Source organism: Bos grunniens, chromosome 20, assembly GCF_055505025.1.
Source record: "Bos grunniens cultivar Pamir isolate PY7600 chromosome 20, Bosgru_T2T1.0, whole genome shotgun sequence".
Taxonomy (NCBI): Eukaryota; Metazoa; Chordata; class Mammalia; order Artiodactyla; family Bovidae; genus Bos; species Bos grunniens.
Window position 1 is genome coordinate 48,854,246 of NC_141184.1, and position 26,429 is coordinate 48,880,674.

At 40.7% G+C, this 26,429-nt stretch overlaps 1 protein-coding gene and 1 long non-coding RNA gene across 6 annotated transcripts in view; one reads left to right on the forward strand and one right to left on the reverse strand.

Moving 5' to 3' along the window:
• Window positions 1-26,429, reverse strand: part of ANKRD55 (ankyrin repeat domain 55) — a 180,835-nt gene that overhangs the window by 86,683 nt on the left and 67,723 nt on the right. The window lies entirely within an intron of this gene.
• LOC147350377 (uncharacterized) overlaps window positions 5,909-26,429 on the forward strand; it is a 35,533-nt gene continuing 15,012 nt past the window's right edge. The window contains exon 1 of the long non-coding RNA XR_015148791.1: window positions 5,909-6,064. This is a non-coding gene — a long non-coding RNA (uncharacterized LOC147350377). The remainder of the gene's footprint in view (window positions 6,065-26,429) is intronic.

Sequence of the window (26,429 nt, forward strand, 5' to 3'; positions counted from 1 at the left end):
TTATTATCCTCTATGGACTATCTCCTCTCCTCTTTCAGCCCATGGAGTTAACCAGTTGCTCAGGGCTGGCACATGGGACTGAACTAAGCCAATCAACACCAGCACTATCCTGGCCACAGAGACTGGTTCAGGGCTGTGCCCCAGTCAGAGCCCATGAAAGCCCGTGGGATATTTTGGGATTGCTGGGAGCAAGTTTTGTTCTACCACCCCTGAAGCCAGGAGCTATGGGGGACATCTCATGGATGGAGGGCCTAAGAATGAAGACAAGAGAAGAGCAGAGCTCTAAGAGAAGAAAATAATTGATACCTGGTGACATTGTTTAAATCCCTGAATCAAGCCATACCTTAAGCCAGCACCATTTTGGGAACATTTACATGAACCAATACATATCTTGTTTTTGCTTAAGTTTTTTGCACAGATTTCATGTATTTGTTTTTCTTTTTAATCACTGAAAGAGTTTAACTGACAAAAGGTTTTTAGTGGTGGCACATTAGAAAAGCACATAGACTTTAGTAGTTGGGCAGTTAACGCTATAGGAATTAACAACGTGACAATCAACTAGTAGGTCTCTGGCTGTAGTAATAATAGTCTAGTAACAGAAGTGTAGGAGCTAGTGGGTTTTTTCCTTTTTTTTCACCGTGCTGAGCCTTACTTGTAGCACTCAGAATCTTCGTTGCTGCATGCGGGATCTTTTCTGTGGTATGTGGGACCTAGTTCCTAGACTGGGGTCAAACCCAGCCCCTCTTCATTGGGAGCACAGAGTCTTAACCACTGGACCACCAGGGAAGTCTTGGCTTTTTCTCTTCTTAGCCAGCTGGTCATTGTCATGCCGAGGTCTATGGCCCATGGACTAAATGGGTTATAGGCAGGTAGCTGAAGGATATTCAGAGGAGAGTGACCTGAGGATGACTGGACTTTATGTAATAGGATGAACAGCAGAAGGCGATGGCTGTGAGATTCCTTTGTGAGGCCATGTTGGTGGCCTTCATTTATTTGAGGATTTTTTTCAAGTAAAAAAATTGTGGTAAATATTTATAACATAAAGTTTGCATTTTAACCATTTTTAAGTGTAGAGTTCAGCAGGATGATGTATATTACCACTATCCATCTCCACAATTCTTTTAATCTTCCAAAACTCAAATTCTGTATTCATTAGACAAAAACTCTCCACTCTTCCTTCCCCTCCGTCTCCTGGAAACCATTCCATTTTCTGTCTCTATGAATTTGATCAATCTAGATATCTCATTTAAGTGGAATCAACATTGTCTGTCCTTGTGTTACTGGCTTATTTCACTTAACAGAATGTCCTGGAGATTCACTCACATTGTGGCATGTCTCAGAATTTCCTTCTTTTTAAAGGCTGAATAATCTGTTGTGTGTATGTAACACATTCTGTTTATTCATTCATCTATTGGTGGGCACTTGGGTTGTTTCCACCTTTTGGCTATTGTGAGTAATGCTGCTGCAAACATTGGTATACAAATAATTTTTTCAGATTCTGCTTTCAATTCTTTCAAGTATATACTTAGAAGTGAAATTGCAGGATTACATGGTAATTCTATTTTTAATTTTTTTAAGGAAACACCGTACTGTTTTCCAATGTGGCTCCTACAGTTTATATTCTTACCAACAGTGCTCAAAGGTTCCAATTTCCCTCGTCTTTACCAACACTTGTTATTTCCTGTTTGTTGCTTCTTGTGTTGGTTTGTTTTAATAATAGCTAGCCTGATGGGTGTGAAGTAATGTTTTGTGGTTTTGATTTGCATTTCCCTATGATTAGTGATGCAGAGCATCTTTTCTTTTTTTTTTCATGTTTTTTTGGTGTTTGTATATCTTCTCTGGAGTAATATCTAAGTCCTTTGTCCATTTTTCATTGTTTTTTTTTTCTGTTCAGTTGTAGAAATTCTTTTTTATGTTCTTGATATTAACTCCTTATCAGATATATAATTTATATACATTTTCTCCTATTGTGTGGGTTGCCTTACCACTGTTGACAGTGTCTTAATTAAAGCATTTAACTTTAATGTAGTTCAAATTGTCTGTCTGTCATTGTCTGTGCTTTTGTTATTACATCTGAGAAATTATTGCCAAATTCAATATAATTTTCCCTTTACATTTTCTTCTAAGAGTTTTATAGGTTTAGGTCTCATGTTTAGGTCTTTGATCCATTTTAAGGTATTTGTTGTAGATGGTGTTAAGGGTCTGACTTCATCATTTTGCACTTGTCTGTCCAGTTGTTTCTGAATTATTTGTTGAAAAGACAATTCTTCCCTCCACTGAATGGTCTTGGCACCCGTGTTGACTCCTCAGTTGCCTCCTAAGTTGATCACAGATGTATGAGATTATTTCTAGACTCAGTTCTATTCCACGGATCTGTATGTCTGTCTCCATGCCAGTACTATACTGTTTTGATTGCTGCAGCTTTACAGTATGGTTTGAAATCAGGAGGTGTGAGACCTCCAACTTTGCTTTGCTTTTGTAAGTTTTTTTTTTCTTTTTGGTCATTTGGGGTCCTTTGAAATTCCACATGAATTTTAAGATGGATTTTTATACTTCTACAAAAACATCACCAGGATTTGGTTAGGGACTGCATCAAATCTGTAAATCTCTGGGTAGTATTGACATCTTAACAACATTGTCTTTTAATCCATGAAACACAAGACATGTTTCCATTTATTGGTGTCTAATTTCTTTCAACAGGGTTTTATAGTTTTCAATGTGTAAGTCTTTTGCCTTCCTGACTTTTTTTCCTAAGTGTTTTATTCTGCTTGATGCTACTATAAACAGAATTATTTTTCAAAGAGCTTTTAGGCAGAGAAGTTTATGGTTAAACTTTCCTGTGAAATTCCAGCAGTTAGAAATAGCAATGGTGAGAATGACAGAGGGTATTTTAATTGTCAGAGCACTGTAAAAATGTCCTGGGTCACCTCAAGAGGTAGTCGTGAACTTTTGTTGTTAAAGATGTCTATCTTGGCTAGGTGTTCACCAAGGGGGTGTGTTTCAGAAGGAATTCAGACACAGAGAGATGCACAAGGTATGGGGAAGGGAAGATGTGTGAGGCAAAACAGAATGTATTTCAGAATTTCTTCTAGTCCTATGTGTGTGTGCTCAGTCATGTCTAACTCTTATGACCTCACACACTACAGCCCACCAGGCTCCTCTGTCCATGGGATATTTTAGGCAAGAATACTGGAGTGGGTTGCCATTTCCTCTTCCAAGGGATCTTCCCAACCCAAGGATTGAAACTGTGCCTCCTGAATCTCCTGCTTGGCAGGCGGATTCTTTACCACTGGCTCATAAGATAATGTACTAAATTACAAAATGATTAGGAAATAGGAAAGGAACGAACTTCCAAGGAAATTGTGTAGAAACAGTCAATTTAAATTGCAATCAATGCAAATAATTATGCCTAAACCTGAGATAGTACAAAGAATTTCTGTAGATATGAGGAAGGGTGATTTAGAAATAACAAGTATGACAAGAACAACTGATGGTCCTGATGGAATCTAAAATAGAGGCAAGAAAAATTCTTTTCAGAAGTCACAAAGCCATTTAAGATATGCAGAAGATCTACATAAACAAACGATACATACATTCTTCCTTCTCTCTTTCCTTCTTTCTTTATCCTCTTGTTATCTACTATCTATTTTTTTGTCTGTTTATCTATCAATCAGCTATTTATCATCTGTTTATCTTTTTTTCCATTTAACTTTAGAGGAGGAGCATGATTTGAATGGCTTTTGTCTCTCCAACTGTGTGAGAGTTAAACAGATAGACGTATATATAGATGCATAAATAAAAACTCTATAATTCACAGAGGGAAAGAGACTGAAATAGAGAAAATGGAAAACAGACATTAAAGAATAGAAAGAATGAAGTATGTGAACAGACGTGGTTTAGTCGCTAAGTCGTGTTTGACCCTTGTGACCCCATGGACTGTAGCCCACCAAGTTCCTCTGTCCATAGGATTTTCCAGGCAGGAATACTGGAGTAGCTACCATTTCCTTCTCCAGGGGGTCTTCCTGACCCAGGGATCAAACCCGGGTCTTCTGCGCTGCAGGCAGATTCTTTACCAACTGAGCTACCATGAACAGATGTAGATTATATATGTATAAAAAATTATCTGTATATGTGTATATAAATGAAAAATATAAGACAAGAAGACTATGCATCAAAAATAGAGATAATTTCTTACATATTATTCAGTACTTTCTATATTTTACCAATTCTCCACAATGAATTTATATAGTTTGTTGTTGTTTAGTCGTTAAGTCATGTCTGATTCTTTTGAGATCCCATGGACTGTAGCCCTCCAGTCTCCTCTGTCTGTGGGATTTTTCAGGCAAGAATACTGGATTGGGTTGCCATTTCCTTCTCCAGTGGGTCTTCCTGAGCCAGGGATCGAACCCACATCTCTTGAATTGGCAGGTATTGGCAGGTTGATTCTTAACCCCCAAGCCACCTGGGAAGCCCTTAGATATTTTTAATAATCATCAAAATAAACCAAATTTTAAATGATGAGAGAGAAGAGAGTCTTACTAGCTTTATATTAATATTTATATTAATTAGATTATAAATATATTATATTTATATTAATGTGTTACTACTAGAAGGGTAGACACGGCCTGAGTGACCGCCTGAGTGAGAAAACAAGTCCTTGATATTTGACAAAGTGCTGAGAAAGGAAAGACATACATGTATTTTAAAAATTCCAACCTTTATAAATACCCTAGCAAATTTTTTAAAAAATAGGAAAATATTTTAAATTTTATTAATTTTTACTTAAAAGGGTAGATTTTTTTAAAAAATCATCTGTTTCCCTCATTTTTCATGGTTAAAAACCTTGTAACAGTTTTTTGCATGTGTCATACATTATCTACCGAATTTCAAGGGCCCAACTTTTTAATAATAGGATTGTAGACATATGACAGTCTGCTAGAAATGTTTTGGATTAGGGGGAAAAAACAAAAAGTCAAAGCTTCTCAGATTTTACACAAATGTGGGTTCTTTCACATAAAGGCTCTATTCCTGGTTTCTTGTGGACTTCCTTGGAAAAGTCCTTGATGGCATCAGTTACTGAACCTACTTTATTGGAATTACCCCAAGGTCAGCTTGGCATTTGTTCTGCTTAAATTGAGACTGTTTTGTGGAACAAGGTCAATGTAAAGACAGATCAGGTACTGCAGTTTCAAATGTCCAGACCAGAGGGCGTTGGGAGGATTTCTTGGGTTCATTCTATTCTGAAGATCCCTGGATGGCTAAACCAAGCCTAGAGTCACCAGTGAAGTCGGGCTTCATTTTAGGCAACTATAGAGGCTTCCACAGTTATTTCTTAGATTGTTTTTTTAGAGTGGAATTGATTGCATCTGAAGAACTGAGAGTTATTAATTCATCCATTTACTTAACATCTACCCTAGGTTAGTGAAATTGCAGGTACACAGATTGGAGAGTCACTGCTCCTAAGGAAGCAGGAGGAAGACATGCTCTAATGCGAAAAGGAGTGTGTCGTTTATTATTGAGATACACCAGGCATATTATGGCAGGACTGAGGAAAAATGATTTGAATGAATAGTTTCCTGGGCCTTCTCATAATCCAGACCCATCTATCCTCCTGGAGGATTGTCCTAGGTGCTTTGGGGACAGTTGAGACATTGTCTTTGGGGGGCTACCTGGAGTGATCTGTCCATAAAGTGGTGAGGCCTTTCCACTTTCAGGGAAGATGTCAGGCCTTCATCACACCCCAATGGCTCCATGTAACAATATTGCCACCCACTGGTGATAAGAGTCTCTCTGGGCCTTGACCTGGGCTCTGAGCCAGGATGGTGCCAGTTCTGCTGGATAGAATTAAAAGCCAGCTGGGAATACTCTGGCCATGCAGGAACAAGTTTAAGGTCACTGATACAGTTGCTGGCATTGAACTCAAATGAGTTTCATGTGACTCATCTTATACCTCATGTGACACACAGCATACAGATATGGAAGTGATATAGAAAAATAGTAAGAACCCAGCCTCCAGATTTTGAATCCTAGCACTGCCAGTTTCCTGCTAGCTGTATGATCTTGGGTGAGTTACTTAACTTCTTTTATTCCCGTTCTTCACTTGTCAAATGGGTAAAAACAGTATTTACTTCACAGGGTTGTTTTGGGGAGCTAAATGGGTTCATCCACATAAAGAACAATGCCTGGCACAAAGTATTCAAATTATGTTGATAATCATGTGCTATCACTATTACTACTTTAAAAAGTATGTGTTTACTCATTTGACTGTGGTGGGTCTTTGCTGCTGTGCAGGCTTTCTCTGGCTGCAGGGAGCAGGGGCTTTCTCTAGCTGGGGTGCGCGTGTTTCCCCTTGCGGTGGCTTCTCTCGCTGCAGAGCACAGGGTCTAGGGTGTGTGGGCTCAGTAGTTGTGGCACATAGGCTTAGTTGCCCTACAGCACATGGGACCTTCCCAGACCAGGGATCAAACTCATGTCTCCTGCATTAGCAGGCGAATTCTTAATCACTGAGCCACCAAGGAAGCCCTCACTATTGCTACTTTGATAGGGATAGGAACCTCTGTCTTCTTTCCCCATAATGAGTCTTGCTCAACAGACTGTAGAGATTTTGTCAGCTGAAACACTTTGCTATTTTGCCTGTTTTCTCCTTTAGTCCCTCAGGGTGTATTGGCTGAGGTTTTAAGAGTGTTTTATAAAGTGCCAGTCATATGGGAGTACAAAAAAAGAGTTTCTTTCTAACATTTTAAAGAGAAAAATAGCTCCAAGCTTTCTGCATGTACCAGCTGAGAAAAGATATTCAAAGCAACCTTCTTGCTGTGGGAGTGGAAAAGAAGGGATTTCATTCTGTGGGAAGGAAGTCTTGCAACAATATTATCTCAAGGGTAAATATCTGGCCACAATCAGACCTTTCTTCATAACCAAACTTGTGATGCAACACATGTTGTGAATCTCAAAATCACTGTGTTTCTCTGGGTGATTCCTCTGACCTGCGAATTCCATTCCACAGTTAGCATCTCTATTGGACATGGGGTGGGGGGTAGTGCTGGGAAATGGAATTTGCTGTTCTAAGAAGCATGTCTGTGTTGAACTTCAGTAATGATGAATATCTAGAAAGCATTTTCATAAAAGGAACTTCGTTTTAATAATGTGCTCAATTAGTCCAATCGTGTCCGACTCTTTGCAACCCCATGGACTGTAGCCTACCAAGCCGCTCTGCCCATGGGGTTCTCCAGGCAAAATATGCAGTGGGTTGCCATTTCCTTCTCCAAGGGAGTCTTCCCAACCTAAGGATTGAACCTGGGTCTCTTATGTCTCTTGCATTGGCAAGTGAGATCTTTACCACTAGCACCACTTGGGAAGACCCCATTTTAATAATACTAGTTCTTAAAAAGATCTCAACTTTTAACACATAGGACCTTTAGTGTATGTACAATGAATGAATTGATTGATTGGTATAGTTTTCATGTTCAATGGGCTTTCTCACCCATTAGAGCCTTGTGTAAATCTCACTGATGTCAACAATGTTGTGTTAAGAAGTTCTTTGTAAGTAGGCAAGTATAAGTCTTAAATGACTTTTATGAAGGATTGTGTTAGCCTAGCTGGTTTTTGGAAACTGAATAATCCACATGTTACTTTGACCACTGTACTTTCAGTCTTCCTCATTTTCACCTGGATCAAACGTATGACACCACTCACCTCTCTTACTTTCAAGAAATGGGAGATGTTCATGTCAGGAATTTGCCATTTTAACCTGGGACTTTGAAAGGTGAGGAATAGGTGAAGAAGCAGAGTTTGTTCAGTTTGGGGAAGAGAAGACTCAGTTGGACAAGAGAGCTGTTTTCAAACATCGGAAAAGCTAGAGGAGAGTTTAGATTTGTGTTCTGCAGATCCAGTGAAAGTTGATCCAGTCACTGAGTTGTGTCTGACTCTTTGTGACCTCATGGACTGTAGCCTGCCAGGTTCCTCTGTCCATGAACTTCTCCAGTCAAGAATACTGGTGGATAGCCATTCCCTTCTCCATAGGATCTTCTTGACCCAGGGTCTCTGGCATTGCAGGTGGATTCTTTAACAGCTGAGCCACCATGGAAGCCCAGAGGGCAGAGCGAGTTATGGTGGATAGAAATTGGCAAAATCAAGACTTTTAATGACTAGAGCTGTTCATAATTGGAAAGGATTATCTTGTGCTGTATGTGTTCTTTCTCACTACCCATGTCTAAGGAGGTTCTTATCAAGCATATCTTGGGATGCTCTTGAGGAGATGTCTGTATTGACTAGAAGGTTGAGCTCTAAGGTTCCCTCTGTGATTGAGATTCTATGTGTCTTTCTCACATCTGTGTAGAACCAAATAATGAATCACTTACTCTTGACGGACAGTGACAATTAGGCTGAAAAGGATTTGGAGAAGTGGGTCTTCCTTGGGTTCTTTAAAATGCATCCTCCTATTGGCCCTCCACTGTGGTCACTTGTAAAACTGCCCCAAGAGCCTTGATAGCCTGAAAATATTTTAAGAAAACAAATGCAGTTTGGGTGATTGGTCCAGGTTTAGAGATTGAATCAATCTCTCTGCAGTCCTTGAGATTCCATGGCTCCTGAAGCCCTGATACAATTCCCTTCTGTCATCTGGGCTCCTGTGGCTGTTCATTGTCTGGACTCTGCTTTCTCCCTCCTCACAATAATCTCATGGATTCCTTAATGTAGTTGAAATGGAATCAAGAATCACTTACTATATTGGGCTTGTCGCTTTATAAAAGGCACAGAATAAAACCCAAACTGGTGAATAATCACCCTTCATGTGACCTCACTAGAATATTGTCAGTATGGCTTTCCTCTTATGGCAGAAAAAATTATCGTGAACGTTAGATAGTAGAAGTAGATAGAAAGTGCTGGATACACTGAGTCTGTGTTTATGGATTAGTCACTCAGTTGTGCCTGACGCTTTGTGACTCCATGAACTCTAGCCTGCCAGGCTCCTCTGTTGGAATTCTCCAGGCAAGTATACTGGAGTGGGTTGCCATACCCTTCTCCAATATTGTATATATTGATAAATTGATTTAATTATCATATTATTTTCCAATTGACAAATTGAAGAGAAGTAGATATAGGAAATGAAGTCTCATCCTTCCCAATCCTTAGAAATAGAATTAGGAAAAGAGTCTTCTGCTCCTTTAAATAATTGTATAAAGCATATCACTAGCATTTCAGGTAGAGTTGAACTAAATAAGTAGCTTTCTTCAGCTCTCATATATTATGGGCATATGATTACCTAAGGCTGATTCAAACTGTGCCATCTAGCTGTGAGTATATAATATTGTGAAGTCTAAAAAAAGTGACACCACAGCAAAGGAAACCATAAACAAAACAAAAACACAACCTATGGAAAGGGAGAAAATGTTTGCAAATGATGCAACTGGCAATTGCATTTCCAAAATAAACAAACAGTTCATACAACTCAACAACAACAAAATAAAGAATCAAAAAGGGACCAGATCAAGAGTAATGACTGGCTTGTCAGGTCCCATATCAGACTGGAGGCAGGCCTAACAGCTGAAGAAGGGTTGATAACTTTTTAAGCTGCTGTATGGTGGCTTGTGTGTATTTCTGGGGAATGATTAATATAATCTCTATTGATCTGAGGATATAGAGATATATTAAGATTGTAACACCCAGTGACTAATAGTCCTTAGCATAGTGCCAGAGTTACATTTTACAAAGAAAATAGAGATCATGCTGATTTTTCATTTGATGTTTTCTCTTTTTTAAACATTTAATGTGTGCTCAGTTGCTCGCTCAGACGTGTCTGACTATTTGTGGCCCCATGGACCATAGTCCACCAGACTTCTCTGCCCATGGAATTTTCCAGGCAAGAATGCTGGAGTGGGGTGCCATTTCCCATTTTAGGGGATTGTCCTGACCTAGGGATTGAACCTGTGTCTCTTGTGTTAACTGTGTTGGCTGGCAGATTTTTTTTTTACCACTAGTGCTACCTAGGAAGCCCAAACATTTAATTATTGGATCGTAAATATTTTCCCATGCTAAGGTAAGATTTGAAAATATTATTTGTAAAATGTGGCATAAAATTCCATTGATTGGACTTAACGCTATTGATTTAATCATTCTCTTAATATTAAACATTTAAATCCTTTCACTTTTGGAGGGAATTATTAATTCTGTGGCTATTCCAAATAATACTATTACATTCTTGCACATATGTCTTTCTGTGAATCTTCGATTATTTTCTTTGGACACATTTCTAGAAGTGAACTTATGAAGCAATGAATTTTTGACTCTTTGTCAAATTGCCCTCCTGAAAGGTTGACCCAACTCACCCTCTCAAGCAGGGCCTGACAGCAAACATTTCACTTCATTCTTTTTTTTACTATTTATTTTTTTAACTGCACGGGCCTTCATTTCTGTATGTGTGCTTTAGCTGTGGAGAATCCGGGCCACTCTCTCGTTGTGGTATGCGGGCTTTTCATCACCGGAGCTTCTTTTTTGCAGGGCACAGACTCTAGGGCGTGGGCTTCAGTGGTTGCTGCAAGCGGGCTCAGTAGTTTAAGCACTCGAGCTTAGTGGCCCAGCAATATGTGGGATCTTCCTGGACCAGCAGGGATTGAAACAGCATCCTCTGCATTGCAAGATTCTTAATCTCTGGACCACCAGGGAAGCCCTCGCCTCATTCTTGACACTGCATTATTTTATTTTCTTTTTTTTCAATGCTGGTCTGAAAGAAGGAAACGAGTACATAATTTCCAAAGGTCATTTCTTTTACTGTTCCTGAGAGAGAAGTTTTTCATATATTTATGGCCATTGCATGAATTACTCATAGGTGTCCTTTATATATTATTTTAAGGCATTTGTCTTTATCTGATTGATTTGAAAGAGCTCTGTTTTCAGTAAGGATATTAACTCTTCATCTGTTATCTAGGCTGCAGTTACTTTTCCCTGTTTGCCACTTAAGTCCTCAGTTTGTTTTGTTGGATTTTGAAAAATACATTGTCAAAACCTATGGATATTGCATTGATGATTCATTGTTTTTATGATTAGAAAGGTCATAACCCATGGAACCTTATACTTAAGTGTTAACATTCAGTCGTGTCTGACTCTTTGCGACCCCATGGATTATACAGTCCATGGAATTTTCTAGGCCAGAATATTGGAATAGGTAGCCTTTCCCTTCTCCAGGGGATCTCCCCAACCCAGGGATCAAGCCCAGGTATCCCACATTGCAGGCAGATTCTTTATCAGCTGAGCCACAAGGGAAGCCCCAGAAAGCTGGAGAGGATAACATATCCCTTCTCCAGCAGATCTTCCTGACCCAGGAATCAAACCGGGCTCTCCTGCATTGCAGGCGGATTCTATACCAACTGAGCTATCAGGGAAACCCTCTGTTAACATTTAAGTATAATTGATATGAAACCTTTTTTTTAATCCTCAAGTGTTTTATATTTTTTTAAGTTTTAAAAAATTTATTTATTTTTACATATGGAACTTTTAAACTTTATTTTTGTGTGCCATAATTACCTTTTCCCCCAATATCAGATAATTCTCCTTTTCCTCAGTTGTTTGTAAGGGCAACCTTACATCTAGTTAACACATAGTTAACACCTTGGAGGAGGTGCCTCCTACAGCCCACTCATTGGAACTGAAGCCTGGAACACAGGGATCCAAGAACCATTTCTCTGCAGTGGTACACGCATGAATGTGGAAAAGTGGCCAAAGTGCACCTCACTCCCATTCCATACAGTCTTGTTGTCTGCCTATAGTCAAGGTTCTTAGCTTGTTTAGTGTTTCCTGTACGGTTTTGAGTTCTAGAATTTTTGCTAGCCTATTTGAAGGAATTAAACTCAGAACAATCCTAAAGTTAGCAAAAACATTGATACAATCACTTCCATGGCACAACAATGTCCCCAGAAACTGTGAAAGCATCCACTGTTATTTGCCTGTCCCCAAGGGGCCTCTGTCACTGTCTGAAGAGCAATCATAATGATGGTCAATGATTATACCATGCTTATTATTACCAGGCTCTGTGCTAAGCCTTTTGTAGAAATCGACTCATTTAATGCTTTGTGGCCCAGCTGCATGGGTCACCTGCAATGCGAGAGACCTGGGTTTGATCCCTGGGTTGGGAAGATCCCCTGGAGAAGGGAAAGGCTACCCACTCCAGTATTCTGGCCTAGAGAATTCCATGGACTGTATAGTCCATGGGGTAGCAGAGTCAGACACAACTGAGAGATTTTCACTTTCACTTATGAGAATGATTCCCATTTTATGGATGAGGAAACTGAGGCACCAAGCCGGAAAGTAACTTCCCCAAAGTCACACAGGTAGTAGTGAGCAGTGAAGCTCAGATAAGCCTGCAGGCTGTCAGGCCTGAGAATGGACCCTCTGACCAATGTGCACTATTGTCTGTCACTGCCTGTTGGCTCAGGAGGCAAACCTTCACGTGTTTCAGTGAACTCATGATCTTCCCTGGCGCTGGACAATATTCCACATGCCATTCTCTCTTACTCACAGCAGCCTATACCAAACTGTTCACAAGCTGTGTAGCTCAGCAATCTCCTTGACAGGCATTATTGTGCTGGAGTTCATACTTAAATAAAATCTACACATTAACTGAAAATTGGTAATGCATCTACAAAGAGCTGCTTCTACACCCGAGAGAGAGAGAATTGACATTAGTGATAATAGCATAAAGATTCTAAAATGGGGATTAGCGAATTCTTTTAAAACATTAAGATAAATGTCATATGACCAAGGAACAAATAACATACTGAAACTCAGAAAGAGAGTGAAATTTTTCTAATTTATTTTCTAAGGCTAATATACACTGCTCAAGACACATGCATTCAGGCACCTATGTGGACCCAATTTGTAAATTCTGAATTCTAGGGTTTAAATTAAATTCTGTCAGATTAGATTCAGTTGGATGTTGAAAGAATAATACACCACGACTGGACAGAGTTTATTCTAGAATATAGATGTTTTAAGTTTTCCAGTGCCTATTAATAAGTTATATCACATCAGTAGAACAAAGGGGAAATACAGGATTACATAAATAAAGAATAGAAAGGCATTTAATAAAATTTGATATCTTCTTTAAAACTGCTTAACAACTAGGAATAAAAGATTTCATTCTCAATATGATTACATCTATTTCTAACCAATTACAAACATCACCCCTAATAGTAAAACAATAGAGAAAGAAAGAAGACAAGCTTTATCTAATGCAGTAATGTTGTTGTTCAGTTTCTCAGTTGTGTCTGATTCTTTTGTGACCCCATGAACAATAGGTTGCCAAGCTCTGTCCATGAGACTTCTCAGGCAAAAATATTGGAGTGGGTTGCTATTTCCTTCTCCAGGGATCAAACTCACATCTCCTGCATTGGCAGGTGGATTCTTTAGCACTGAGCCACCTGGAAAACTCAGTAATATATGAAACAAAAAGAAATGAGATGACAGTCATAAAGAAAGAAGACAATTATCAGAATTTAATGAAGGCTAACTTTTAAAGATGACTCATGTTCTGTGCACTGTCCTAACAGCTTCCTTTAAATTATTATTTGTTTCAACAACTTTATGATGTAGGTAGTATCTTTACCCCTGTTAACAGATGAGAGTACTGAAGCAGAGAGAAATTTAATAATTTCCCCAAAGTTGTACCACTATTAAATGTCAGAGCAGGATTTGAAACCAGTCAATCTGGTTTCATCATGTTTAGAATTAATGTTAGCCAGATTTTAAAATAAATATGAAACTAAATAGTTCTCCTCTATTAAATATGAGGAAACTAACTCCTTTCATTGAAAATAACTCATTAAAATGAAAATATAAAATGCCCATTAATAAATATTCAGAATCTAAATAAGGAAAACTACAGAACTAAGAAAAGAGTTGGATTCATGAAGATACATGCCATGCTTCCAGACAGGTGATCTAAATAGCATAACCAATTTTAATTTTTACACAGATCCATTTTTAAGTTTAATGTCATTTCAATAAAAGTTCCAACAGTTCTTTGTGGGGGGCAGGTGCAGAAAAATGATATTAACTTTCATTTGTGAAAACAAATGGATAACGTATTTTAAAGAAGGGAAAAAACAATATACTTAAGTATTTGCTCACCTTACAGAATCTCTCTGTCAGGATGCATAAGAAACTGCTTACAATGTTTTGCTTCCAGTAGGGCATCTGGATGGCTGGAGGGGTTGGTGTGAGGGGAGATTTTTCGCTATATATTGTTTTATACCTTGAAATCATGTGAATGTATTATTATACCAAAAGAAGAAACAAGCAAAAAGAGGAACCACCCTCATCAAATTGTAAAAAACCAACAAAATTTTTTGAAAAAAGTATTGAGGGAGGATTCTTCTTATCAAATAAAGAAATGTTATGAAACTGTAATAGTTTAAAAAGTAAGATTATGCTTTAAGACTAGATCAGTCCCTAGAACAACATAGAAAGTCTAGAAACCTGCCTGTCACCAGCATGGAAAGTAGAAGCTCACACATAGACTGGCTTGTAAGCAATGGAATGAGTTATGTCTAAAAGGCAAGTCTTAGATTGAGAAGATAGAATCCCATAAAAAGAGGAAAGGGAAAGTAGAAGTACTCCAAGATCTGTGAGCTTTCCTGGTGAATTATTTTCCCTCTGATGTGGTTTTTCTGCTAGGCAAATTCTGCCTTTTCCAATTTCCAAGTAAAAAGGGGTGCTATCAAACATAGACTCTTAGACCACTGGAATAGAATAGAAAGCCCAGAAATAAACCCACTCACTTTCAGTCAGTTAATCCATGACAAAGGAGGAAAGAAAATACATTGGGGAAAAGACAGTCTTCAATAAGTGGTGCTGGGAAAACTGGACAGATACGTGTAAAATAGTGATATTGGAACTTTCTCTAACACCATATACAAAAAACAAACAAACAAACAAAAAACCCTCAAAGTGAATTAAAGATCTGAATGTAAGACCGGATACTATAAAATTTCTAGCAGAAAATATAGGCAGAACACTCTTTGCATAAATCGCAGCAATAATTTTTTGGGTCTGTCTCCTAAAGTAAAGGAAATAAGAGCAAAAATTAAACAAATGGGACCTAATTAAACTTAAAAACTTTTGCACAGCAAAGGAAACCATCAACAAAGTGAAAACAACCTACTGAATGGGAGAAAATATTTGAAAATGACATGGTTGATGAGGGATTTGTATCCAACATATATAAACATATACAACAGTTCATACAATTCAACGTCAAAAAAAAAAAAAAACTGGTTAAAAAATGGGCTGAAAAACTGAGTAGACATTTTTCCAAAGAAGAAATGCAGATGGCCAACAAGTACATGAAAAGATGCATGAAGGTACATGAAGGTTTCTATAATTCTGGGCCAGGATTAAAGGAAGTCTGCCATGCCAGGACGGTTTTTCAGAGTCACTTCGGCCTGTACTGGCCCATCTCTGGTCCTCACCATCCCATTTTGCTTCTTCAGCCAATGTTGTCAGGGCCACTTCAGTTAGTACTAATGCATTCTCTTATCCTAAATAGGAATGTAGGGCCCAATTACCAACATGCTATTGGAATTAGGAACATAGTCAGTGCACAATAAGAAGGAAAGAAAAAGGAATGATAATAAAGAAGATAATCACCATTCTCTCCAGCCCAAAAAGTGTAAGAGAAACTATCTTCCAGGAATCTCAGTATGCAATGAAAAACAAAAGGAAGGCCAACTAAGAAGAACCAAAGTGTGTGCATATTCAAGCAGTGCCAGTAACAGGAGCAGCAGTGTTAGTTCCCCAGACAGAATAATTGGTCCAGAAAGCAGCTTGAGTGAGTGAGTACAGTCGCTTCAGTCGTGTCCAACTCTGTGCGACCGCAGAGATGGAAGCCCACCAGGCTCCCCCGTCCTTGGGATTCTCCAGGCAAGAACACTGGAGTGGGTTGCCATTTCCTTCTCCAATGTATGAAAGTGAAAAGTGAAAGGGAAGTCGCTCAGTCGTGTCCAGCTTAAACCAGATCATTGTTGAGCCAAGCATGAGTACCCCTCAGTCCTTATATGAGATGGATGCACTATGCCAAGATCATTACTCCCACATCAACCAGGTGTTAAGGGAGGCACACTTCAAGTGCCTACCGGAGTGAGGACAATTGCCAACATGATGAACTAGGAGCCCCTTATTCCAGCCTAAAATTTGTTTATAAAAGCAATCACACACATACACACACAAAAGAAAAGATATTCAGTATCATTAATCATCAGAGAAATCCAAACTAGAACCATAATGAGGTATCACTTCACACCCATCACAATGGCCATCATCAAAAAGCACATAAGTAACAAATGTTGTCAGGGATGTAGAGAAAAGGGAACCCTCCTACACTGTTGGTGGGAATGTAAATTGGTGCAGCCACTGTGGAAAACAACATGGAAGTTTCTCAAAAAACTAAAAACAGAGCCATACGATCCAGGAATCCCACTCCTGAGTTTATATTCAAATATAACAAAAACACTAATTTCAAAAAGATACATGTACTGAAATAGTCATAGCAGCATTATTTACGATTTCGAAGACCTGAAAGCAATCTAAGTGTCCATCAACAAATGAATGGATAAAAAGATGTGGTGTATACATTCAATGGAATACTACTCAGCCACAAAAAGGAATGAAACTTTGCCATTTGTGGCAACATGGATGGACTTGGAGGGCATTAGGCTAAATGAAATAAGTCAGACAGAGAAAGACAAATAGTGTACGATATCATTTACGAGCGGGATCTAAAAGACACAACAAATTAGTGAGTATAATGAAAAAGCAGCAGACTCGTAGATACAGAGAGCAAACCAGTGGTTACCAGTGTAAGGCAGGAGAAATAGGGGAGTCGGAGGTACAAACTATTACATATATGATAGGCTCAAGGATGGAGAAGGCAATGGCACCCCACTCCAGTACTCTTGCCTGGAGAATCCCATGGACGGAGGAGCCTGGTGGGCTGCAGTCCATTGGGTCGCTGAGTCGGACACGACTGAGCGACTTCACTTTCACTTTTCATTTTAATGCATTGGAGAAGGAAATGGCAACCCACTCCAGTGTTCTTGCCTGGAAAATCCCAGGGACGGGGGAGCCTGGTGGGCTGCTGTCTATGGGGTCGCACAGGGTCGGACACGACTGAAGCAACTTAGCAGCAGCAGCAGCAGCAGGCTCAAGGATGTACTATACAACATGGGGAATATTGCCAATATTTTTTTTTTTTTTAATGTTTCTTTTTTTTTTTTATTAACCTAACAATATAAAATAATTACATTCAATTTGGGGGGTCAAGCAAAGTGATGTGGTCAGTGGAAGTGCATACACGCACATGTTTTCATCAGCTCAGCCAGTCTGTCTTTTGGTTGGTGCATTTAATCCATTTACACTTAAGGTACCTCAACATGTGTGATCCTATTACTGTTTCCTTAATTGTTTTTGGGTTCCTTCTCTTGTTTTCATTATTACAATATTTTGTAATAATGGTGTGTTAGTTTTTCAGTCACGTCCAACTCTTTGTGACTCCGTGAACTATAGCACGTAAGGCTCCTCTGTTCACGGAATTCTCCAGGCAAGAATATTGGAGTGGGTAGCCATTCCCTTCTCCAGCACATCTTCTTGACTCAGGGTTTGAACACAGGTCTCCTGCATTGCAGGCAGATTCTTTACTGTCTGAGCCACCATGGAAATTAACCTTTAAAATTGTATAAAAATTAAAAAATAATTTTTAGAAAGGAGTACTAGGCTATGACTTCATTATAGAGGGGAAGATAACTTGACTGATGGATGGTCTCTTGAACAGGGAAGACCAGTTGTCCATGTGACCTTAGGGAGATCATTTGTAAGAATCACTAGCATTCACTAAATGATTACTCTGGACCAGGCATGGCTCCAAGTGCTTTGTATGTACTATGCCATTAAATCTTTATAACCATGCTCTGAAGATTGTTATAACCATCTTTATAACAACCCTATAACCACTTCTAGCAGTTGCTGAGTGATTACTATGGGCCAGCAGTGGTTGCAGGAGCCTTGCATGTACTCATTAATCCTGTCTCTATAAACAGTCCTTTGTGGTAGCACTATCTTAATCTACAAGTAGGAAAGTGAGATATAGAGATGTTAAGCCGCTAGGTCATGCGGTAAGCAGCAGCAGCAGCCGTGCCCATTACCAATTTACAGAAGGATAGAATTTGGGTAATAAAGTCTGTTTTTATTTTTCCTTTGTGCTTAGTCTGTTTTCACTTGATCACAGTGGGCCTTGCACAGAGGCCTCATACTGGTACTTGACACTTCAGAGTTCTTCCTCCCGCCCCTGAGCACAACAGCTCAATTCAAGATGGCAGCAGTGGGCCCTGTGCAGAGAGACACTGCTCCCGGCACTGTGATCTGGAGCCTGAGCCACGCAGCTGTGTGGCTCCCCTGTGAGAGCTCTGCCCGCTGCCCGCTGCTGAGATCCCTATAAAGCAGCCCTGCCTATGGCCTGTGGGGAGAACATGTCCTCCAGAGCAGGGGTCCCCAACCTCTGGAATCTAATGCCTGATGATCCGAGGTGGAGCTGATTAATGATAATAGAAATAAAGTGCACAATAAATGTAATGCCCTTGAATCATCCCCAAACTGTCCCCTGTCTCCTGTGGGTGGAAAAACTGTCTTCTGTGACATTGGTCCCTGGCGCCAAAAATGTTGGGACTGCTGCTCTAGAGCCTGAGCTTGCACCTCTCCATTCTTTGATCAAAGAATAAAATTCTCTTTTACTTCTGAACTAAAGTTAGTCCCATTCTGTTGGCTCCAATGGCACTGGTCAGAAGGACCCTTGCTGGAGCCTGACAGGAAAGGGTCGGTAACAAGAGTGGCAACACTGGGATTTGAACTGTTTGGTTTGACCCCAGTGGCCATTACAGTTCACTCTACTGCACCATAGCTAATCCTTCTGTTTCTGTTTTCACATAGAATTATACGTTCATTGAGTTTCTTTCAGTTCTACAAATGACTACTATTCTAAGACAAAACACTTCCAGGATCCTTTCTTCAACTGGTTTTGGCAGTGACCGCCGGAAAGTAGACACGTCTAAGCCCACCTCTAGGCCTCTCCATAGTGGTCATGCTGAGTCAGCCGACTTGCTGCCAAAACTCTAGGACATCATTTTTGAATAGCACTTCCCTGGTGGCTCAGACGGTAAAGCGTCTGCCTGCAATGCGGGAGACCCCGGTTTGATTCCTGGGTCGGGAAGATCCCCTGGAGGAGGAAATGGCAATCCACTGCAGCACTCTTGCCTGGAAAATCCCATGGATGGAGGAGCCTGATAGGCTACAGTCCATGGGGTCGAAAAGAGTTGGACATGATTGACTGACTTCACTTTCACTTTCAAGTATGAATTTCAGATATACATCTCACGGTTCTTAAAAAAATAAGGCTCTTTGTTCCCCAAAGTTGTCTGGGGAGTTGTTTTTTTTTAAAACAAACACCAGATTGTGTTCTGATTTACTGTTGTGAATTAGAGAACAGAGAAATGATCTCAGGGTCACCCAGGATCAAAGCTTAAGATGTCAAGGTTAAAATAATTATTTTTCCTCTTTATCAACTGCTGTCTGTGACCTTGATTATAGGATGAGGGTTTACTGAACTATGTCTTGGAGAAATGTTAACCTGTTTTGCACAGAATCAACATGTTGAGTAGGAAAATGATAAAGAACCTGATTTCAAAAGTTTCTGTGATGCAAGCCAAGCCCTGACCTTGCAAATTCCCAATTCTTATCACATGAGTTCCACAGCTCATATTCCAGGGTAATTCTCCCCTTTCAGCCTCCTCGTCCTAGGAGGCTGGTATCTTTCTTTGCTCTAAGGGCAGATTGCCATGGATCCACACTTACCATGGAAGAGGTCAACCTGTCACTAAGCTGAACTCACTGTGCAGAGCTCATTTCAAATGAAAGCCCAGCCCTGGGGAAACTTGAGCAAATTTAGCCACCATCACCTTTATTTTCCTTTGTACTAAGAGTCATGAAGGGGTTGATGGGGTGCGTTATAAGAATGCAGAGAGTATAACTTCATGGCAAGTAAGAGTGTGAAGAGGGCTTGAGGGTCAGAAACTAGAGTTAAAATCGCAACTTTGTTTTTGTCATATGTGGCCTTGGATAAATCATATAACCTCAGGTGGACTAGAAATTGAATCTCTCTCAAGGGCTGTGTTGAGGATCAAGCAAGATGATAGGCATGAAAGTTTCACACAGTATCTGGATGAATAAATGGGAGCTGCTTAATAAGCCAGAGTTATTGTTCTTCTTCTGATTATTGCTACTGGTTAATATTCTTGTCCTGATCTCTGTTTCCCTATAGAAGCTATTCTCTATACCCACATGGAAGATGAATTGCTAGGGTCCATACTGGCAGCTGAGAAGCTGGGAACAGGCTGGGGCCAAGAGAACCTCGGAAGAACAGAGCTCTGTGCTAGTTAAGAGAATACAACACTTTGTATACTGAATTCTTTTTTGTATTGTTGGAATATTTTGAAGAAGGTGACACTAGTTTTACATATAGAAAGAAACCTGAGTATTTAAAGAATTCCATAAGAACCAGCTGATATCTAACAGTGCAACACCAGTAACCTCAAATAACCTTCTAAAAGAATTTAAATCACCCATGTGGTGTTCTGTCTGCAGATGCATAATCTAATCTAGTTGTGAGGAAGTGTTGACAAACCCACAAGAAGGAACTTGGTATTAAGAAAGAGAGTGACTGTAAGTAAAAAATGTCAGTGTCATAAAAGACAAAGTCTATAGCAGTATTCTAGACTGGATCTGGCACTGGGTTGGGGCTGGGAGGGGGGCATGCTGTAAAAGACATTATTGGATCAATAGACAAAATTGGAATGCAGGCAGATGAGACAAAAGAGCATACATTCATGTACACACACAAATTCTCATATTCATACATACATATAGAGAAAGAGGCAGAGAGAGAGTCAGAAACAGAGAGATAAACACACAAAGACTGAGAGATGTAGAGACAGAGAAAGAGCTAACAATAAAGTAAATGGGGTAAAATGTTAATATTAGGTGAATCTGGTTAAAAGATATACAGTTTTCTTTCTACCATTCTTACAATGTTTAAGTTTAAAATTGTTTTCAAACAAAAGGTTAGAAAAGCATCAGAATGTTATTAAATATTACATGTGTATATTTTTAAATTCTGAGGCTACTTTTAGAAATGGAAATATTTCCCATGTAGACTGGAACATTTCTCTTCATTTCCTCCCCCAATGAACCCAATAAAATAAGAGTGGCCTCATCAACAAGCAAATGATATTTAAAGTTTTTACATAGAGAAAACAAACTTGAGGGCCCTTACTAAAAACACGAACCTGTGTATTAGGCTTGTGTGTACTTAGTCACTCAGTTGTGTCTGACTCTTTGAGACCCCAAGGATGTAGCCCACCAGGCTCCTCTGTCCATGGAGATTCTCCAGACAAGAATACTGGAGTGGGTTGCCATGCCCTCTCAGGGATATATTAGGCTGATAAGTATGGTTGGATGTGGTCTTTGTGCAAGACAGTATAGAGCCCACACCCATTTTTTACACCAGTCTTGGGTCTCAGTGTATCTAGCCCTTACCTTCTCACCTTATCCCATATTTGGGGATGACTGAAATGTTCATTATTCTATTATTTTTGTAATAAAACTAGTTACAACTTTGGTGGATTTTCCTTCAGTTTCCTTTAAAATATCCTTGCATCCAAATGGTTACCTCAGCGGGAAAATCCACGAAATCAGTTGCTCAACACAGCTGTAACTAATGAAATGTGAAGTTAATGAACAGAGATGATGAAGATTTTGAATAATATAATGAATGTTAATGAATAGTAGGAAAAGCTCAGTGTGGTGACCCAGCTGACTTCCAGACAAGGGGCTAAGTTGAGGGTTTGCCTTCTGAAGCTGATCTAGCCAAGCTGTGGGACACCATATCAGGGTTGATTCAGGAGATCTGGCTCACCAGGGGGGCCTTTATTCCCTCTGCATACCAGTCTCAGATTCTCCTTCTTGCGATGCATACTCAGGCCGGAGGCCCTATTCTGGAGGACACTGCGGCTGTCCTGTGGTAGAGAATGCTGACAATGACAACACACCCCTCACTCACTGAATCACTGTCGGTTTCCTGGCTCGCTAAGGCTGTGAATAGTAATTGTTTGGATAAGATCAGTCAGGGGCTTCCCTCCAGCTGGGATTCCTTGGTGGCTCAGCTGGTAAAGAATCTGCCTGCAGTGTGGGAGACCTGGGTTTTATCCCTGGGTTGGGAAGATCCTCTGGAGAAGGGAATGGCTACCCACTCCAGTATTCTGGCCTGGAGAATTCCATGGACTGTATAGTTCATGGGGTCGCAGAGTCAGACATGACTGAGCAACTTTCACTTTCCCTCTAGCTAGGTCCAGCAAAGGAGCCAGGAGTGGACTGATGTATCACATCATTTCCCAGGAGCTGGTGGGTGGGAAAGAGGTTCCTGCGTACTGCAGAGAGACCGCACAAAGGAGGCAGAGGAGGGAGAGGGGCAAGCCTCCTGTTAATACGTTTGCCTGGGTTAGGTCTTGAATGGGCAAGAAGATTGGAAAAAGGATTCTTCTTCCATCTCTTCTTCCTTAGGCTCCTCTTTCTTGACCAAGAGAGGGAGAAGGTTGAGTATTTTCCCAAAGATGACAGATAATCTCCTTTTAAAACTCTGGAATGGTCATTTGCCATCAAATCTTCCTTTGTCTGGACCATCAATCTGAAAACCTATCACAAAATTCAGCTCACTGTTCCCAGTTTCATCGCGTTCAAGGTCTGTGATGAGCCCAAACTGTCCCCTCTCTCTCCAGTCTCCTCTGACTGCCTTTTCTCTACTCCCTCCCCAAGTCCTGGGAAAATTTGCTTATTCTTCCTTTGGAGGCATCTGATTGTCACAGCAGAATTTTAACTTTTGCTTTTCCAGCAAAGCGCATTATCTAGGCACTCTAAGTTCATTTTGTTTAGAGTTCCCATTTTGGATGAAAAGTTGGAAATTAAAACCAGACATCTGTACGTGGGAGCATAAAATTCCACAAAACAATGGGATAATAGCTTGCTTGTAAAAACATAGGCTTCATTCATTTTCATTTTTGTTAATGTCTTATGTCTTCCTTGAAATATATGGTTGATAAAGGAAGAGTACTGCAGTAGAAAGAAGAAGGGTTTTGAAGTATGCAGGTTTAGGTTTGGATCTCAATTTTGCCACTTTATCTCATACTCTTTCCACCCCATCTCCCAAATGCCAAACTTCCTTCTAGCTTAAATAGGAGTGGATTTTACCAAAAACCCAGCGAGGAGGCTGCATACATCTGAGAAGGAACTTGAAATCTGACCTCTTTTCATGCCATAAAGCAGGCTGATTGGGGGCCCTAAAGGTATCTCCATGTCTCAGTCCCTGGGACCAGTGAATATTATTACCTCAGAAGGCAAAAGGGGGGCTATGACCTCACATGTTGAAAGCCTGAGTTCAGGATCTTGAGAGTAGATATTTATCCTGGCATATCTGGGTGGGCCCTAAATGCAATCACATGTGTTGTTATAAGAACCAGGCAGAGAGAGCTCTGAGACACACACACAGAGGAAAAGGCCACGTGAAGGCCAGAGGCAGAAGTGATAAGTAACGTGGCTGCATCACTTCAGCCACACTGTGATGAAGCCATCACTGTGGCTGCAGTGATGAAGCCACAAACAGTTAGAAGCTGGAAGGGGCAGGGAAGGATTCTTCCCTGGAGACTCCAGAAGGAGCACACCGCCTGCTGACATCTTGATTTCACACTTCTGGCCTCCAGGACTGGGAGAGATTACATGTCAGTTGTTTGGAGCCACCCAATTTGTGGTAATTTGTTACAGCAGCCCTAGAACATGGACACTCTGCACTAATCTGGGCTGCAGGGCTGAGCTCCTCCCCACATTCTCTCAGCAACCCTACCAGAGAGAAACCTGTGAGGGTGGGGCACTGCCCCGACAGGCCCCTGTGAACACCGTGCTCAGACATTTCTCATAGAGCCAGGAAGGGCTGGGCTGGGCTGGGCTGGGCTGTGCTGGGTGAGGCCCTTGGGAGCACCCTTCTCAATTTGATTTTCTCTCGGAGCCCTGGGTTCCTCCTCATGCAAACGTCTTCAGTTACTTAACTGAAGTCTCAGCTTCAGTAGGAGCCTCTGCGTTCTGTAGTAAATGATTTTACTACAGGTCCTTCCTGCGTGTGGGCTCTGAGAGGGAAGACAGCTGGGAGCATGTGGAACCAGAGAGATGTTGCCATGGTGAGAGCAGGAAGCACAAAGCCAGAGTGGAGAGCTGTGAAGACCCAGGCTTCCTCCTCACAGCTTCACAGAGAAAGCCAGAGATGTGGCCTGAACCCCCTTGGTCAGACAGATAACACAATCTTTGAGCTTCTCAGTTACCCTGTGAATGTAGAACACTACCCACATTTTACAGACCAGAAGATCATCAGTGTGTCCAAGTTCACGCAACTGGGATGAGGATTGAGACTGGACTAGAGCAAATATCCATCTGTTCCCAAGACCCTGGCATAGGGTTGTCTTATTTACCTCTACCAACGAGAAAAATAGAAAAATGCAGTTGGAAGGACTCCAAATCTACCTGATTTTGATTTGAGCTCTGAAGGTCATTGTGCATGTGTGCGTGCTAAGTCGCTCCAGTCATGTTCAACTCTTTGTGACCCTATGGACTGTAACCTGCCCGGCTCCTTTGTCCATGGGATTCTCCAGGCAGGAATACTGAAGTAGGTTGCCATTTCCTTCTCCATTTTCTTCCCCAGTGAGGGATCAAACCCAGGTCTCTTACGTCTCCTGCATTGGCGGTCAGGTTCTTTACCACGAGAGCCAACTGCAAAGCCCAAAGGTCATTATGCATTAGTATATTCCAGGTGCTCATTGCTGACCATTCTCTGGGCAACCATAGGCCAAAGCTACCCGAGCCCAACCCCCACCTCAAAGTAGCTATTAAGACCAGAGATTGCCTGGAAAAGAAACCTCGTAGTCTGTTGTCTAGATAGTGAACACCTGGGTCTCAGTCCCCTCTGTTACTAATTGTTCAGGTGCTCAGTCATGTCCTGGAGAAGCCAATGGAAACCCACTCCAGTATTCTTGTCTGGAGAATTCCATGGACAAAGGAGCCTGGAGGGTGACAGTCCATGGGGTCGCAAAGAGTTGGACATGACTGAGTGACTATCACTCACTCACTTAGTCATGTCCAACTCTTTGCAACCCTATAGACTGTCGCCTGCCAGGCTCCTCTGTCCATGGGACTCTCCAGGCAAGAATACTGGAGTGGGTTACCATTTTCTCCGGGGATCTTCCTGACCCAGGGATTGAACCTGTGTCTCCTGCGTCTCCAACACTGCAGGGGGAATCTTTGCCACTGATCCACCGGGGAAGCCCCCTATTACTACTTAGCTGTGTGCCATTCTCATAAGCGGGCCCACATTTTAACCTCTCTGTGCTTCACTTTTCCCATCTGAGAAGTTAGGAGGATAGATGGAATGAGTGCTTCTCCATATTTGTTGTACATTAGAACTTCCTGGGGGGTTTGTCAGGCCATGTCCCTCACCAGTTAAACTGGAATATCCAGTGATGGGACCCAGGCATAAGCATTTTCAAAAACTGGCTAGGTGATTTTTATATGTGACCAAGTTTTTTTTTTTTTTTCAATGTTACATTTCATTTAGATAGATCAAGCTGGTTTTAGAAAAGGCAGAGGAACTAGAGATCAAATTGCCAACATCTGCTGGATCATAGAAAAAGCAAGAGAGTTCCAGAAAAACATCTATTTCTGCTTTCTTGACTATGCCAAAGCCTTTGACTGTGTGGATCACAATAAACTGTGGGAAATTCTGAAAGAGATGGGAATACCAGACCACCTGATCTGCCTCTTGAGAAATTTGTATGTAGGTCAGGAAGCAACAGTTAGAACTGGACATGGAACAACAGACTGGTTCCAAATAGGAAAAGGAGTACGTCAAGGCTGTATATTGTCACCCTGTTTATTTAACTTATATGCAGAGTACATCATGAAAAATGCTGGACTGGAAGAAACACAAGCTGGAATCAAGATTGCCAGGAGAAATATCAATAACCTCAGGTAGGCAGATGACACCACCCTTATGGCAGAAAGTGAAGAGGAACTCAAAAGCCTCTTAATGAAAGTGAAAGTGGAGAGTGAAAAATTTGGCTTAAAGCTCAACATTCAGAAAATGAAGATCATGGCATCCGGTCCCATCACTTCATGGGAAATAGATGGGGAAACAGTAGAAACAGTGTCAGACTTTATTTTTCTGGGCTCCAAAATCACTGCAGATGGTGACTGCAGCCATGAAATTAAAAGATGCTTACTCCTTGGAAGGAAAGTTATGACCA